The 17,339-nt window shown below is 43.3% G+C and overlaps 1 long non-coding RNA gene across 1 annotated transcript in view; it reads left to right on the forward strand.

Moving 5' to 3' along the window:
• Positions 1 to 15,244, forward strand: part of LOC133107640 (uncharacterized) — a 27,726-nt gene extending 12,482 nt beyond the window's left edge. The window contains exon 3 of the long non-coding RNA XR_009704604.1: positions 14,347 to 15,244. This is a non-coding gene — a long non-coding RNA (uncharacterized LOC133107640). The remainder of the gene's footprint in view (positions 1 to 14,346) is intronic.
• Positions 15,245 to 17,339: the final 2,095 nt, after the last annotated feature.

Below are 17,339 nucleotides of genomic sequence, written 5' to 3' on the forward strand. Positions count from 1 at the left end.
TAGTACAGACTAAAATATTATTGTCTATTGAAGGAACGTTTCATTCTGTGAAATTGTCCCTGAGTTCTCATGCAAGAGCAGCTCTTGTTGTTCAGAAACCAGTCGTCTGCTTGCACCATTTACTGTATGTGTAAGTGAAGTCATCTAATTATGGGTATTGATCTTGACTGTAATATTGAAACAATCCTAATGGAAGCTGTGTACGGAATACACAGTGTTCAGCTGGTGGTGGGCACACACACATACACATACATGTAAAATTCCTTTATTTACTAAACCTGATTTCAATCCCTAACACTTGACGACCCTGATATGGATTTTTAAATAAAACCTCAAGTATTTAACCAGTAAATGACCTCTTAAACTTACTTTTCATAACAATTATTTGAATAGTACAGCAAACAAGAATTACTGTGATTTTCCTGATTGTTTTCCTACATTTAATTAATGAGAGAGAACAGGGTCTCCTACTAACTGGTCTATGGGCTGTCGGGCAGAATGTCATCCAGCTGCAAGCTCTCTGATTTTTATGGGCCTGGCCCAGCAGCTCCTTACCTATTGAACGGGTTTATGATCTCCTTGTAATCAGTAGTAAACGCTGGCTCCATCTGTCCCTTCTTTAGTCAATTAGCTGACCTAAGAGCTTTCCTGATAAACACAGAACTGGCCGTTAACCTTGCTGACCAAGTTCATAACACTGTCTCTGTAATTCGGACAGGGAGTGCTTGTCCCTCAGTGCTGTGCCTCTAGGGCATGAGGATATCAGATATTTCTGATTTCCTAAACCACCCCCATCAGTGGGTTTATGGTACAGGTTATGCTGAGCTGTCATGGGTCTTGAGCAGCCTGTTCTGACCAGGTCCTTTGCCTATGTCCCCCGGTGCCCAAAACACCTTGTTCATGTGAAATCCAATACTGTGATCCCGAGAGCTGATATCGACTGGTCAGAACAGCTTTTCTGCAGCAATAAACCCATGATAGTTTTGGAGCTGATTCAATACAGATTCATACACACTCAGGTGTGAGAATCCTTTCTTATAAAATATCACAAACTTTGAAATGCCATTCATGATAACAATTAGTAAGAATACAATTTAACCCTTGAGCTTGGTAGTTAAATTGGTCCATTGTTTATGATTACTTTAGCTGTCTATTTATAATTTTTATTGTAGACAAAGCAGTGGCTGTGGGCTTCTCGGCTCTGCAGTTGGACTCAGATCTTTTCTTCAACTACAGCGCCCTCTTGTGCTTAGTTAATGCCATAAGCTCTCAACTGCATAGGACCCATTTTCATTACAGTGGAAAATACCTGGTTCCTTCATCTACTCCTTTTCACATAAAACTTCATAGTCTTACCCAACAATATTTTTAGTTAAACTTCTCCCCAGCCCCAAACTATCATAATTCCACGGCTTCAAAACTACTGACCCAATCTGCTGAACTAAACCTTGGGCCTCAAATGTCAGAAAATATGAATACTTAACCATTGTAATACTGCATACAATAGCAACATGTCACAAAGATCTACATTAAAGACACATTTGTGCAAACATCCCTTTTGACAGGGATTTTAGATCTCATTTCCCTACAAGTAGGCTTTAACCACGACGTGTAGGCTGAACATATCGTACTGTATTCCAGGGTAGAAATTGATGTGAGAGAACAGTTGAAAGGAGGATCTAATATGTCACGCTGAACCTACAGTGTGTTTGCAGTCAGCCCCCCAGAGAGGGCAGCCTTTCATTTCATGTGCTATCACAAATCTAATGCAGCAGTGCGTTTGGTGCAGGCTTGTATCAGAGCAGTAGGGCCGTTCCCCAAGTCCCTTTACCAACTCCCTCTGTTCTTTCACACATGAAATCTCAGAAAATCTGCTTGATTCTTGTCAGATATACGTACGCATGTATGTTCAATAGTATGCCCCTTGAAAGGCTGTCAGTGCTTTGATGTCTACCCGACAGGCTATTCTTCAGACTTTTACAAGTAGAGCATCACATAATTCTCAAAGGACTAGCTCGGATCATCCATACTACAACTATTCGTAGAGTGTAAAGTCATTCTACTCTTGAGCTTCTTTGATATAACCAACATATATGAACGGTCCCAAGAACTATAGGCCGGTTAGTTTATTATGTACCGTCCACAAGATTTTGGAATCTTTAATGGGTGTCACAATTGCTGCTGTTGAGCCCTAGTATTCTCTTTTCTCCTAATAATACTGGTGGCTCTCAAATATTTGTTTGAATGGTCTTTTCATTGTTTGGGATGCATTAAACCCACCCTAAGCATGTTTATCTGTACTTAGTGTGCAGTTATTGTAGCAGTATTGGGAACTAATTTGGCAATGCTGTGAAGTGCGGCAGGCTGCCATTTACCGCCCACTGTGGAATTAATCAGTCTCACGCAATTACATAATGCACTTCTGAAAGCCTTTCTGACTGCTGGGTGATTGTGGAGGCATCAAACACTGGGCAATTAACCCAGGCCTCTTCTATTCTCCCCCTCTCTCCAGTGCTAGCTCTGTTTTGTATTCTTTCGAGCTCATTGTCTAGCCCGATTGGAAATATTTGGCTCTGGACAGCAGCACTACGGATCCACAGGTGTCCATTAGCGTTGACGGATCGAGGGGCTCATAGCGGACACGACGTTGCGACAAGCTCTGTCCCGATTTATGTGCTATTGTTCTCTCTCTCCACCTCTCCAGTGCTCGCTCTGACTGTTTATCTTTCCAGCTCATTGTACGGCCTCTTGAAAATATCTGGCTCAGGCAAGATCTGCCCCAGTTTGTGTGCTGTGTGGTCACACAGGCAGGAGGGCTCATTCCCAGAAGACACCTGGGCCTTTTGTTTGTGTTCCCGTAAAATTGCTCAGCGTGGCTGTCATCGCCCTGAATGCCATTAGGACAAACGCTACAATTAGAGGCACAAAATACAGGTATTCAGGTCCATTTTAGCCCTCATGTCCAGGGGTAAACAAGGTTATGTGCGCGAGAGGAAATCGGTCAAAACTTCCGCTCCATTACCAACACAGCTAACAGTATCCGTGAGACAAATGCACATCACCGCAGAAGGCTAAGGTGGCAATTAAAAGCGGCCACGATGTAGAAGTTAATGGCCCTTGTCTTGTTTAGCGTGGCCACATAGAGGCTTCTTAGCATGTTGCGCTTGGTGGGTGAGCAGGGGGGCGAGTGGAACCTGACGGAGAAGCCCGGCCCATGCTAATGCACCCGCAGGTGTGAGACAGGCAGAGCAGCAGAGCGAGAACATCCTGACTGACACCTCCCGGTGCCGTATTCTTGTTAATTGCTTGGCGGTCTTTAGCGCACGGCCCAGCTCTCCCAGCGTTCGCTCCCGCGGTGCGGAACGGGTCACTGAGTGGCCTTTTGTTGCCGAGCGCGAGAGCGGCCCGCTGCTAACGGAGGAGTGACAGACAGCCGCCGCCTCGCCCTGGGGCCGCGCCAGCCTCGTCTACCGACCCCGCCGCCGGATGAGGATTAACAAAGTGCACCTGCAGCCGGCCGGACGTCTTTATTACCGCCCCGGTCACACCCGCCTCCCCCCTGCCCTGTGCGCCCTCCTCCTGCATCGCTGGGACCGCTTCTTCATTAGTGGGAAAAATAATCATGGCTCTATTGTGTTGCTCCGGTAATGTGAGATAAAGAGGAGGCGACTCTGCTATGAATTGAGATGAAACAGGTCGCTGTGGAGCTGGTTCAGACAACAGCATGCCAGGCCAAAATGGTGTCCCTCCCCTGGTGTCCCTGGGGTTGGTGGGGACATGGGACTCATCTTGGGCTTGAGGTCTGAGTTACAGTACATTCCAGTTATTTATCTGATGCTTTTATCCAAAGCGACTTACAGGTGATTAGTCTAAGCAGGGGACAATCCCCCCTGGAGCAATGTGTGGTTAAGGGCCTTGTTCAAATGCCCAACAGCTGCACCATTCTTGTTGTGGCTACATGGGGGCTTGAACCACCCCCAGTATTGTATCTTAGCCACTAGCTACAGGCTGAGATAAAGAACTAAATGAGTGACATTAAAAGAATACCTTTGAGCCAGTTTCGAATCACTTGTTTTGGTACTGATATTCTTATTTTTCAAAATCAATACACAAACAACACCTCTGTTAATACAATATGTCTGTCTCCAAGTCCAATGTATTCCTTCCTGAGCAATAAATATAACTATTATTTCCATTTCCCAATATTCTCTGTGTGCATTGTTTGGCCTGGCAATTCCTCTCCACATTTGCAGCAACTTAACTGTTTTAAAATATTTTTAGAAATCCGCTGCTTTGTGTTAGAGTATGTGTGAAATATAGGGCCATTCAGGTGAAGTATAGGTGTGAGAAAGGTTCCATCATGACTGAAAATAGATCCCTGAATCTGCAAACCAGACATTTATTTCCCCCAACAGATCATTTCAAACTCAATTTTCCTCATATCGCTTGCACTTGACTTGTTCAATCTGTTCCGGGGGAAATCATCTAATTATGATGCGCAATATCTAAGGAATCCACCCGTGCACCTTTCTTGTGCATTTCTGAGGATTTCGATTGCAAAGGGAGTTAAACCACACAGCAATCAGATTCCAATAAATTGTGCCATTGCCCAGGAACTCCCCAAGCTCCTGGTCAAAGATGTGCTAATTCAGGCCATCTTTAAACACTCAGATATCCAATGAATATCTTGCACGGAAATGGTGCGTGGAAGACTGAAACATTTTAAAGTGCTGTTCATTTTCCCACAGAAATGTTTAATCCATTAAACATCGCATGAGCACAACCTGGGAATGAAGTATTTCGCTGTGTTGAATGTAATTTATGTAATTTGCTTTATTTCATGAAGTAGTTTGGTGTTTGTAATCAGTGCCTTCTGGACTAAGCCAAGCTTTCCATACATTAAAACAATACATTAAAAATAAAATTCTGGATCATTGGCCAAACTGCTTCTTCTTCTTCTTCTTCTTCTTCTTCTTCCATTATCATTGATTATCAATCAACCATCATTCATCCCTACCTATTGTTCATCAATCAGGTCTTCAATTCTTTCTTCAAGTCCATTTTCAGGTCACACTGTTCCTTCTCTCTCTCAGTACGAAGCAGTCTTCCCTGCTGCGCTGCAATGATGGCCAGATAGTGTAATCAGGGCCGGAATCTAACCAAGCCCTGTTGATTTAAATATCCTGTTGTCTTTTCAGTGACGTCCTTTACTGCAACATAAACAGTGTGTATGGTTTCAACATATTTCCCAGAATGACATGAATAGCCAAGGAAGGGTCCATTGAGTTGCCATTGTTAACATCATCGTGGAATGCAAAAGTCAAGCAATTACAAAGTGGCTGTTACAGTACTGTTGTTATGCCAAGACAAACTCTCTCTTGTCACTTTTGATGAACTTTGGATGCACGTTATATGCACGTTATATAATCCTCGAGACAGGCAGTGATTCAGTTACCTCTAACGAGGAGCCCTCCACTCTCTGAAGAAAGAAAACTAATCATCCTCCATGATGGATGGAAAGAGGCCAGAGGAGGTGCGCAAGCATTATGAACCACCTCTGCCCTCCTCATCCAATCCCGCTTTCAGGTGCAGAGCGTCTCCCCCCGAGAGCCAATCGGAATCCAACAATCCAATTTGTGCACTTCTCTGGCCGGGAAGCCCAATAAAACATGTCATTAAGTGGTGCGGCCGCGCCGTTCTGAGAGGTATTTATCATGCAGGGACAGCGGCGGCGATCACCCCGCGGATTACAGCGTTTACAATACAGGCAAACAAAGCCAGAGATGAAAGACGGCGAAATACGGCCCGCGCCGTTATCACTGTTGACAGTAACAAAATTACTTTTTGATTAATACATCGCATTAGAGCAAATTAAATTCCTACGATGGCGGACCGACTCCGGGTGACACGTGCCCAGATGCAAACTTCCTTTGCAGAAGACAGAAACACTATGAAATAACACAAAAACACAGTGTACAATACATACTGTGCAGGTTCTGATTTACTAAGATCTTTCAGCACACGTAAAACTAGTAAGACAAACAGTGATTGGTGCAAAGCAAATACCATGACCATTCATTGGCCATGTTATTGGCTTTGCATGTGTGAAAAGGGTTTGTAAGTGCTAAAGGTCTTAGTAAATCAGGCCTGTAGTGTATAGGATACTACCCAGGCACAGTGTACAGACTGCAGTCACACTCTCAGCATTCAACAAGCATACAGGCACACAATGGCCTACAGTGTACAGCAGCTTGCCTGCCTCCATACTGTGCATACGGGTATAGAGCACTCAGACACTTTCAAGCACTTTCAATCAAATGAGTCCCACAGACTTTGTTGTCAGGCACATGCGAGTACCATTGTTGAGTGGCATAAAGACCTTTGGTATGTACTATATGCTGGTACATAAGGTTCCTGATGGTGTCAATAAGTAACTCTCCTGAGTGCAGGGAGATTTCTTCTGCTTGTTGAAATATAAAGTGCCATTAGAATGGACACTCTATCTGGAAAAAGTATATATAGGGAGCTCAGAGCCCCAGTTCTGGCTTTGTAGCCTATTTTGATGCTGCGGAAAACAGCCAGGAAGGAGGTGGTGGGGGAACAGCAACAGCACTTGGGAACGTCTGGTTCTGTACACCACTGGTGGGCAATTCCAGTCCTGGAGGGCCGGTGTGTATGCAGGTTTCCACCAATTACTCTGGCTAAATGAGCTAATTGGCCTTATACACCAACACTAGTTCACTGAGATTAGATCACAGTAAAACCATACCGGGACACAAGAACAGTCTTTGACTGGCATTCATGCATTCATCAAGAAATGTAGCTAAAATGTCAGATGGTGTAAATGTTAGAGCCAATTAAGTAATTAAGGCCAGCAGTTTGCATGAAAACCAGAAACAGATACGGCCTTCATTGCCAACCTCTGTGCTACACTGTCAGCATGGTAACGCCTCTGAGTTCTAGCCTTTTCATTCGACAAACAGAAACTGGACACGATGAAAGAGGCGACCGCCAAGAACGATTTCCAACAAGGAACAGTCAGAAGAAAGCAGGCACGCTCCACGTGGCTAAAAAGCAAGGAGAGGACAGTAAACGGCCTGCGATGCGCACAATTAAGACCGGCGAACGGGGAACTCAATCGAGCGGCGATGGAGCTTCCACGAAACGCGCAAGGCACGCTTCACAGAGCCCGGCGGAAAGGAGAGGAATAAATTCATACGGCTCGCTTTGCAGAAATGCAATACGCTGAGGACTGTAGGGGGGGGTCAGGGGGCCAGCGCTAAGACTGGTACATCATCACAGCACTGTAAATGTTTATGCGTTCTCTCATCCTCGGTCCACGCTGTGCTCTTCCCCTGTTACATTTCTCTCTGTCGACCGTAAGTTTTATCTTCCTCCTCAATGTGGGGACGAAGGGCCGTAAAATTTTATCAGGCAGAAAATTTAGTCTGTTTTTGAAATGGAGCTACTTAACTGTCCTGAAAAGTTCCCATTTTACATGTGAGTAGTTTAGCATGCGTCGGACCGGTCTGGGCGGCCTTTCTGCTGACTAGACCTCCTTGGGTACCACTGCAAATAATATCTTTATCGATCCTGTTTATTTGGCGGCAGTAATTTTTCTTTGTTACATTGTATTTTTACGGCCTTTGGGTACAGGGTCAGGGCCCTCTAGATCAGTGCTTTACTGGGGGTTTATAGATCTCCTTCTTAGAATGTCGAGTGCACTCGTACGTTAAAGCATTCTGGGCAATGGTGGAACGGCAAAATATATCTGTACAACTCAAGGACAATGTTTCTGAGGCTTTTAGATGTTCAAAAGGATTTTTATCATTGCCTACAAACAATAACAATCGGGGACTTGCTTTAAAATACATGCCATTTATGAAACTACAGAACAGAAGTTAAATGTCAAACACTGGGATTACACTTTTATGGGATTGGATTTGTTATTACAAAGTAAAAAGAGAAAGGTTAAACGTCTGCTTAGCGTTTGAGGATTGCGTGTTGCTGCCATTTTAGTCATTGTGGATTTCAGCTGAACTCTCAGTTCTGTTTAATTTCATTATTTTGTGTAATTCCATTTGCTATCTCTGGTGCTATTCCACAGTAATTTCAGCCTCTAATGTAGCTCCTCTGAAAAAACAGAATGGCATAATGCTATACCACACGCACACACACAGACACGTACACTCACCCACACACACACACATGCACACACACCCACGCACTCACACACACACACACAGCACACACATCCCCAGCCCGAACACTGATTGCAGTGCATCTCTGCAGTAATTTCCTGATGATTACTTTACTAATGCAGACCAGTGACTCAGCAGGTGGGCAGGCTGCTCCAGACACAGTCTCGCGCAGAAGAAAGAGCCTTTAGGGGAGTGATCTCATACGGCACGGCACCATAAGCACCTGTGGCTGGACCACTCAAACTCCCCTCCCGCAGAGCCACTTCCGGCTGCCTCCCAGACTTCCAGCACACGCGAGCAGCTTCTGCAATCACGTTTCAGAGCGCCTCCGCTCCAACAAGTGCTCAATAATAGCTGCAATCAGGTTTACCTAATCAAGTTCCAGAAAAGGATCCATGTCTGTTGTAGAAGGCTTCCAGTAGTGGGTGAAATCGTGCCCAATGCTTGGAGAAAAACTGGCTTTCCTCTCTGCCTCATGTCTACACACAAGGACAGCCATACTTTGGTTTGATCTTAAAGTATAAACATGATATGTACGTTGTATGTTGAGTTACAATGGAGAAAATGTGATTCGTATCAGTCAAAAGCAGTGATTGACATTTTGGAGATTGGCAGAGTCATGTTTTTGAAAATGACTGTTTCTTTGAACTCACAGGAGTCAAATCCAAAGGTCACCACTTGCTGAAAACAGTTCCATTTATAATAAGAAAAACATGAGTTAATTCCAAAGCCACAATTTACAAAAAAAGAAAGAATTTGTGCAATTAATATTCAGTTCAGATGCCAAGCTCCCTTGGTGTTTTTTCACAGTCAAGCTTTGATCTCAAACATACTGTACAGTACTAACACGATTTCAGAGCAAAAAATAATCACACCAATTTATTTGATGGGTGACCTAATCGCCACCACCAAAATAACCTCAAGACATGTCTGTGATTCTCATCTGTTCAGATCACATCAACATCATCTGAAGACTTTTATTGGATTTCACAAAATAATAATTAAGACCCGCAAAAACATCCAAGTAAAACATATTATCAGCTTCTCTTCCTGTACATAACCCAATTAATGTGCTCTGGATCCACCCAGCAGCTGCTGCCATAACTCCACACATAAATGGCAAATTAATGCAAATGGGTCATGGTTAAGTCCACTCATTGTATGTGATCGGATTAAAACGTCCTGGTGAAAGAGGCCTGCTATGAGCAATGAGATACTCAGCCAATGAGACGTCTCTTTCCTGGCAGTCAAGAAAAGGTCACTCCTGCACTGACTATGTGTGTAAGCAGGGACCCTTTCACAGCAACATCAGAACCCCTACCAGAAGAAGATGAAGCAAAGATTCAAACTTTCCTGTTTACTATTTCCTAAATTGCATTAATGAGACTTTGTTCTTCTGCATTTCAAGGCTGATGAGCTGTGCCTCAGACTATGGGCTACTGCATCCTGCATCTTAATCACCACAAGATTATGATCTCCTGCTCGTTCGCTAGAAGTGAAGGCCTGTAGCGGGTAACCGATCTCGTCTTAAACTGACAACGCTGTAACGTTCTTCTGCCAAATCTTTGGACCAGTGAGAGGCCGGGGTTCAAATCCCATCTCAAATCTGTCTTTTGTTACATTGCTGCCGTGACACAAAGAAAAAGGCGGTTGCTGCTTTTCAAAAGGAAGGGGAGTCAAAGGGCGGTGAGTACAGCAGGGTCAGCTCGGGTAGCTCACTGAAAGTGAAGGCCTGTAGCAGGTTACCGCGAGAACGCTCCCCGATGACGTAACCCTCAAGCTCTAAAGAATGTCGTTGCCCTTGGCTATGGCCAAGTTAGCCTTTTGCCTGACTGGTAACACGTTCGCTTGACAAATATTTCGACAAGTGAGAGGCTGGGGTTCAAATTCCACCTCGGAAAATTTCTCTCTCATTTCATACGGCATGATCTCCCCTGTATCACTGAAATCAAAATGTTCTCTGCATGAGGCTTCTTTACGGTGGAGACAGTTTAAGCTGAACTGCTTGGAAACGGTTAAAAACAACCTCTGACTACAGATATAAACTCTCATGCCTTCACCCCTCTCTTTGTAATATTAATCAAATATATGGAAGGTCATCAAAAATATGGAACAGAGATATTCTCTGTTGAGCAAGAACCTCTCATTAAAAAATCTAATTTTCTGCCACATTAAAAATACACTGTCATTTCTTTACATTGATTTTCAGTTATATGACATCAGTAAACACAGCATGTATGATATTAGCTCTGGTCATTCTGTAAATGATATTCGTAATTCTTTCATTCATAATGCTGACCATGCAGTAATTAATTAATGCAAGAGTATAAAGTAAGAATGACTTATACATACGGTATCATTTTGCTTAATGTCCAATAAGCAGGTGTCCAAGGATAAAATAAGACAAAGAAAGCAGACTACATGGCACTATTCTTATAGAGAAAAGGTGGGGATACACAAACATTGTACTCTGATGGATAAGGACCATGGTGTGACTTATTTCTGAGTGTCCTCCTCGGTTGGAAATAATATGGTCTTTCTTAGCCACTGGAGGGATTGCAGTCCCTAGTTGGCATTAAAATGATATGCTCTTTCTCAGCCACTGGAGGGCTTACAATGCCTAGTTTGTATTAATATGATTTCATCTTTCTCAGAAACTGGAGGGTCTGTAGCCCCTAGTTTGTATTAAAATGATATGGTCTTTCTCAGCGTCTGCAGGGTTTGTAGTCCCTTGTTTGTATTGAAATGATACGGTCTTTTCTAGCTATTGAAGGTTTTGCAGCCTCTGGTTTGTATTGAAAATATGTTCTTTCACAGCCAGCGGAAAGTTTGTAATCTCTGGTGTGCATTGAAATTTTGTAGCTTCTCAGTCACTGGAGTGTTTGTAGCCCCTTGTTTGTATTTAAATTTTATGGCATTTCTCAGCCATGGGAGGATCGGAGGTCCCTGGTCTGTTTGGGGACCATGCGGGTTTCATAGCCATTGGGAGGGTGATCCTCGGGCCACAGTGGTGTGTCCGGGTTATTTACGATGACGTCAAACAACGGACACTCTCATTACGGCGTGTAAATAACCAGGGTCACGTCCTTGAGGGGTGAAATACGCGGGATCTGTCAGTGTGCCTCCCCGACAGTAAATAAGGATTACGTTTCAAATGAAATTCTTTTCTGGAGGTTCTGATGCAAAACTGCTGGGAATTTTTGTTCTGTAGAAGGAACAAACCATTTTAGTCAATTTTACTAAATATATTTTACCTTTGTGTGTGCAGAGATGTTTATTTTGTGTTAACATATGGGTGATAATGGGCTCTTATTAATTTCATGGTACGGCTTGGAATGTGGCCACTGAGATGGACAGACATGAAATATAACGCTCATCGAACTTGGTGGCCTCTTGAGATGAATTTGCTGATTCGAGTCGGACTGGTTTACATTACACGAGGGGCTTATAGGCGTCCAACAAAATGCCAGCACAATGCACAAAGTCAAACCGCATATCGCAGCCAATAAAAGCAGCTTGCACGTTCGAATGAGTGCATCCGTTCAGTATTAATTTAATGCATATGGCAGAGGCAGATGATGATTAAATTACTTCGTATGGTCACTGTTTTCCTAGCGGCATACATCCAGCACCAGCATTAGATCACTTTCATGTACTGTAGCCGATGTCTTCTGAAAGGAATATTGCACTGCCAAATCAAATTTGCACAGATGATTCATGATCAATTATCAATATGTTCCCTTCAAAAAATAATAACGAGCGCATCTCCCCCAAACTAAGGCATACCAGCAGAGATACCGTGCCAGGAGAGCCAGACGTTTCTCTTGGAGCTCTTCTCGGGCTGAACGATAAGGCCTTCTGACGGCTGAAGAAGGAGAAGGATTAGAATAGAATTTGGGTGTAATGGTTCGACTGCGAAATGAATCAAGGCGGGTTATTCAGCGACGTGGCGGCGGGTGATCGGGACGGAGATTTACGACGCTCCCCCGTTGCTGGGCTCTAACAAGTTGCCTATGTTTGAGCGTCACCCCCTTTTTAAAAAAATTGTATGTTAACTGTTTTCATCTGGCCCCAGTGGCTGTAAAGCACCGGCCGGTCGGATTGACGGCGCGGGCCAGGAGCCCTCCTGGGAAATCTAGCAGTTTGTTTGGGGGAAAATGGAGCCGTAAACAAATGGGACACGAGCTGGATTTACTGCGAGGCGTCCATACATCTCCATTCCTGGGCTGAGTTCATCGTGTCAGGGAGGCTCTGTGAGGATCCAGGAGAGGCACCCGGACCCTGCTCTGTCTCTTCGCTGGCATACTGAAGCATGGGGTAGATCAGTAGCACTAAGATGTATTCCTGGAGAGCTACTGATTCATCCCCCTACCATCTGAACTCCAGACTCCAGTCTTAATAATTTAGCTACTAGTTTACTACATCAAATGTTACCATCTCAATTTATAGGATAGTGGAGGATGGGCATGCCCCTCTAGCCGGGTTCCTCCCAAGATTTCTTCCTATCGGGGAGTTTTTTCTCACCACTGTTTGAGGTCTTTCACCCCCGTAGTTTATTTGGGGGCTTTCCTTCCCTTCTGCTACTGTTAAACATCTTTGTGACAGTCTTCTGTGAAAACGGCTATACAAATACAATTGATTGAATCAGTAGTACTAAGGTGCAGTCCTGGAGAACCACAAGTTCTGCTGGATTTAACTTTTTTACCAACCAATTCATACTCAAGAAACCAGTGAAGCAAATTAACTGTGTAATTACTTTAATTGATCAATTAAAGGAGCATGGTCACACTTGTTTCAGTTGAGATTATTTGGATTAAATGCTTAATTTCTGTGTGTAGGCATTTTTAAAATCACCGCCAGTGTAACCGTTTCTGAAATACGTGGTAAAACCTTTAAGGGTCCAGTGGGGAATCTCCTTTTTTTGTCTTGGATGACAAAAACCTGCAGCAGTGAAAATATTTTACAAATATATATTTCTTTAATTAGAATTGAATGTCCATTATTTTAACAGAATTACTGTATAGAGCTCAGGGAAGCCAAAATTGAATGTGGGGGTCTCAGGAGGTTAAACAGCATTTTTATCACGTTCCATTCCTATGTGTAATTTCAGCTGGGTTTGAAGAGTTTAACCCCAGGATTCTGACAGCATGCAGAGCCCATCCACACACACACACACACACACACACACGTGCCGTCTCTGTCCTTGCCTTGCTGTGCATGACTCTCACGGGGACAGCAGGGTCTGTCCCGGTCCCCGGGGAAGGAGGGCAGGGGAGGCAGACTAGATTGGAGATGCCGGTGATTATGGAGAAGGGTGTGATAACAACACCGAGACTGTCAGCTCACCCCGCCCGCTCATAATTCAGACACCCCGTGAAGCCAGACACATTACCGACCAAATCACTGGGTCTGGAGCCGGAGGTGAGAACTCATCTCTCACCCTACTCCAAATTCAACGCCGTGCATATTTCTGATGGAAGGTTCCTAAATGAAATAAGGTATCCATTAAAACAAGTGCTATGCATGGTGTGTGTGCATTAGCACATGGTTGCAGATATATCATGTGTTAATTAGAAACGCCATTCACAGCATGATGTCACCTTGAAAGGATGTTGACCTCACACGGAGGGCAAAGTTGCTCTACAGTATGTAATTGGGTGGTATTCTCCTCAGAAGAAGTCTGTCAGTGCACAGTTGTGTTCTCATGGTGTAAAATCCAACTATAACCAGCTTGAAATACTAGTAAACAGCTGCTTCAAAACATAGCTTGAGCTGGTCAAACCATGTTGAGTATAGAGCTGGTCTAACTGATCAGCCAGCTACCAGCTATCTCAAAACCAAGCTTGAGCAGTTTTTTTCAGCAGGGTTCACTGCCTTCTTCTGTGTTAGCACCCTATAGTTATTTAACTGAACACCACAGGAATTGCGTTTGCATCTCCACTTCCTTTTTTTTCTCAATAGCAGAATCAACGTGTGCAACATCTGGGTCAGGTTCATTAGCTGTGAGAAAGTAGAGTGTTTCATCAGAGCCTGCCCTAAATCTCATGAGCCACTCCTACCTCCCAACACTTTTCTTTGCTGCTGATAAAAAAAGGTAGATTTATTGATCTGATTTTATATCCTCCTTCCATCTCCCATCTGGAAGGGCTGTCACGTGGAGTGTCACGTCACGTCACACTCTGGGATTTACTTCACCTCGAGACGGGCCTGAGCTTTTCCAGTGATGTCCGGAATCAATAAGGACAACCTCCCAGCAAGTCCCTTCTATCGCCCAGAGTAAACCCGCACAGCCATTAACGTGGAGGGAATGGAGGTGCATCGATCCTTCACCACCACTCATAAATATCCCACCTTTAAGGCAAAGGCCCTGCAGATAATTAATAATCACCTACTGTAACCCTTATAGTTTAGAGTTGTCTGAAATTCACTAGTTAATTTGCTTCATTCAGACAATTAGGTACTGTAGGAGTGAGTTTCTAATATTTTCCAGGTATACATCGTTAGTGTGATAAAATAACAAGCCTGTTTACATGTTCCATTAAGTTACTATACCATATGCTACTTTGTTTATTCAATAAATCTCATTTGCACACAGTTCTATTCATAACGCCAAGGCATAACAGCACATACGGCCGAGACTAATGAAGCAAATATACTGGATGCCTTGAGAATATCGTACTGAATTTGATTGTACTGCTCAGTCCTACTTCTTACAGTAAATAATGAAACCCCACTTTGCCTCTCTGCATATGATTAGTGTGATTAGAAGACAATTTGGAAAACGAAATGCTGAAAGAATACATGCAGATGAATTGCTTATGTGTCAATCACTTCAGACAAAAATAATTCCAAGAATTAAGATCGCAATCAAGAAAAGTGCAAAAATTGTGCAAAAAATCTGCTGTGAGACCATTAAAAGGAACCAAAGAGATTCCCTATTCCCCATACCACAGCTACATCTGTACCAGCGAGGACAGTATTTAACAATTCATTTGCACATAAATACTGTATATGAAATGCAACACAATTCAAATAGAGAGGTTTGCAACCATTATTAATGAGGTTTGACTCACTAAGCAGTATGTGTTGAAATTGATTTGTTTCCTTATGTCAGGGCAGGTATGATGAAAATATATAAATAAGTCCATAAATCCAATCTTATTGTGTGCCAAGCATCTGCTGTGGTAATTTGTAATCCAAACACATTGTAAGCAAAGGGGAAATGAATGTATTTATTAAAGCATTTGTTCATGCCTTGCCAGTCCTTTTTGTTTTTGTTCTGGGGAACAAAGGGCTGATGAATGTCAAACTTCACAGACTTTTTAGCGTTCAGTAATGGGAATTAGTGACTAGGTCACCTTTCAACTTCAACAAATAAAATGTTAACACCTGTATTTAAATTCTGTCATTTAGCCTATTCGTTATTTTTGTGAAAGAAGAAAGAGCTCAATTTAAACTGCAGCAGTAGTGATGCAGTTAACAATGAAGCAAAACAGGAAATGAGCTCAACATGAGAAATGCAGTTACCATATCCCACCTCCAGCCGCCATTTTACAGAAGCAGGTCTTCATTTTTTAATATATTTTTTAACACTTATTGCAACATTCCTACAGGCTACCAGCCAAGCATTAATTTTTATATTGTCAATTGCTTTTGACTATAAAGCAGAGCTATTGTTTTAATTCCATGCTATTCCAAGTCTATTTTATTGCTTGATAATAAAATGCAAATATTATCAGCGAAAGGCTGAGATTTCCCTTCAGGAAAAATGTGCTCAGTATTCTGTAAAATATCTGAAAAAAAGCAGAGTATATTAGTTTTATCAATGGTGGGTGTTCCTGTACACATACTGTTTCTTCAGCTAATTTCACTGCTCCATTTCCCTAAGGTTTAAGGGAAATGAGACTGTGAAAAAGAATAAATAGTAATAAAAAACAAATAAAAATCTGTAGTTTCATGTAATATTAACATTTATCAATTTACGACATAAACACACAGGGATGAGCTCCATCACAGCGAAGTGGCCTCCTAGCAGCCAGCGGCGAATTGGATCTGGCTTGCCCCCAGCCGAATCAATTCTGCACAATTTCCCTTCTCATCAAAGACCACCCTTTGCTTGACAGCACTCCATTCAGCACCCACGGTGTCCAATTTATACTTCCGGGAAGTCGTCCACACTGCCGTGGAGCTCAATGGGTCGGGTCTCGCCCGGAGATCTTCCAGGGATTTACACACGCGACGGACTTCCAGTTGACTCGGTCAATAGAATTCAATATGAACTGGACTAAACCCGAGCATTCATCTTCCAGACACGACCGATTCACCGTTCCATTCACTGGGCTGGAAGAAACGGCCGGGGAGAACCTGGCCTGATTCATTCTTTGTTAAGAGAGACTGGGATGAGCCCTGGGAGAGGCCTTATCAATGTCTAATGAAATTAGAGAGCGGTTCTGTGACCCCACTGCTCCAAACCACCTCCGCCGGACTCCTTACTGTGGGAAGAACTATGACAGCATTGCTCATTTGACAGACCTTGTCACTTGGACAAGCTGTATCTGTAATCAACTGTAATGTTGGGCTCGTGCTGCATTTTTTAAAAGTGTTAGGCTTACCCTTTTGTGCTAGCCCACTACCAGATTTCTAAAATTTAATTCTCTCTGAGCTGGCAGGCACTCTAAGCCACTTGCATCTGGTTCAGTGGCAACAGGGTTTGGAGCTGCTTGCCCAAGGGGCCGTTTCCTGGTTTTGATGTGATAGATGTGAGTGTTAGTGTTGCTCTGCCATTGGACGGCTCTGCGACCCCTTTTACACATTGATAAAGTGTGGTATGATGTCACCCTGTGTTAATGTAATGCAGCAGGGCTGGGGAGCGAGGTGGAGCTTCAGGGCAGCACAGAGACAGGCAGTTATGGCAGGGTGGAAGTGGCATGAAACATTAGGCTTTTTGTAATTCCATTGAATATGATCACATGAAGCCACTCTTGGATTAAATGTACATTACTGTGAAACACCACAAACCATCAATGCACTTTAAATGATGGAATCTGATTCTTTGCTGTAGAGATTCTTTGCTGTATAAATATCAGTTTACTCTCAGTGATCACTTTATTTGGTAGACCAGTACACTGGCTTGTTAAT

The sequence above is a fragment of the Conger conger genome, chromosome 1, assembly GCF_963514075.1.
Source record: "Conger conger chromosome 1, fConCon1.1, whole genome shotgun sequence".
Lineage (NCBI taxonomy): Eukaryota > Metazoa > Chordata > Actinopteri > Anguilliformes > Congridae > Conger > Conger conger.